Consider the following 1,455-nt stretch of genomic DNA (forward strand, 5'->3'; position numbering starts at 1 on the left):
AGCAGATTTCACCCTTACCACATTTAGAACCAGGCATTTAATGCATTTAGAATGCGGTTTTCTTAGACTGAGACCTTCCTTCCCACATCCTCACCTCCACTTCCTCTGCTCGTCTTAGTAGATGTACTAAAGCACACGTGAGTGTTCACTGTCTCACACATGTGTGTACAGCTTACGCGCATGTGTGTGCACATACGCACGCACACTCGCACACACTCCCACCTGCCATCTGCTTCTGTCAGTGGGGGAAATAAGCTGGGCTCCCAAACAGTGCTAAGGTGCTCCAGGGGGCTGCTTCTCTTTGTCAGTGATCTGAAGAACTCCTTTGTGTTTTTATCTTTAGGCATCTTAATGCCATGTGCCTCTTGACTTCAGGAGCCACAAAACTGAACCAAAGTAAGCCTAGCATTCGAATAGGCATGTGTGTCCCTGAATATGTACATTTTCAACACCATAATTGCAGGGAAAGTGGGAAGGGAGGAGGTTGGCAGGGGATGGGAATATGTGGAGGAAAATCATTTGAGCAGAGCCACAGACTTTAGAACCTGACTCCAAGAAGAGTGTCATCATCATCCCCCTCTCCCATGCACCTCTAAATTGAATGTATCTTTCCTTCCACATCCTGGGAAGAGAGATTGTTGAATCTTACTTGTTACCTAAGGCCCAAGAATCCAGCTAAGCTGGGGCAGAGGAAGTGTTCCATGTACGAATGTGAATATTAATGTGATGTAAATCACATGCAAATGCATTGAAAGCAAAAATAAATAGCTTGCAGGTCTTGAAAAAGAACAATTAGCCCAAAGTAAAGGCAGAGGAGGATCCTCAGCCCATGTCATGGGGTGACTTTCAGGGTCTGGGTGGAGATTGAGGCCGCTGCCGTCCTCTGGACTTGTAACGCGTGGAAATGGTTTGTTTTGGCCACAAGCAACCAACTGACAAGTATTTGTCAAATGTCTCCCCTGACATGGTGGCAGAGGTGGATTTTCCATCAAGCTAATGAACCTTAAGCTCCTCATTTGCACAGGCCTCTTCCAAAGCCGTCACCTAAATTTTGTGTTCATAATTTTGTATTATTTTTCTTAAAGAGGGCATCCCCAAATTGTATAAGCTTTAGGATAGACAAAATGTGGGTCCATCTCTGCAATGGAGAGAATAGACTCTGTTCTTAATTGAATTTGCAGCCTCCTTTGAAACCATCTCTATCAGAGATGCCAGTCTGTCCTCATGACCCTATACGCCCCTTCCTCCAGGTGCAAGAGGACCGGATGACCTCCCAGACTGCTCCTGGTTCCAGGACTCCACAACCGTCTGCCTTGAGGCTGGTGTAGGAGGAGGACGAAGGTGGCTGCTTTGTTATAAGGGAATGTGGCCCTCCTGCCCAGACCCTGAGAAACCTCAGAGAGCAAGTACCAGATAATAAATAATAACACCTTACATTTGTAGAGCCTTTGAGAG

Source organism: Leptonychotes weddellii, chromosome 7, assembly GCF_054177405.1.
Source record: "Leptonychotes weddellii isolate Sample4059 chromosome 7, ASM5417740v2, whole genome shotgun sequence".
NCBI classification, from domain to species: domain Eukaryota; kingdom Metazoa; phylum Chordata; class Mammalia; order Carnivora; family Phocidae; genus Leptonychotes; species Leptonychotes weddellii.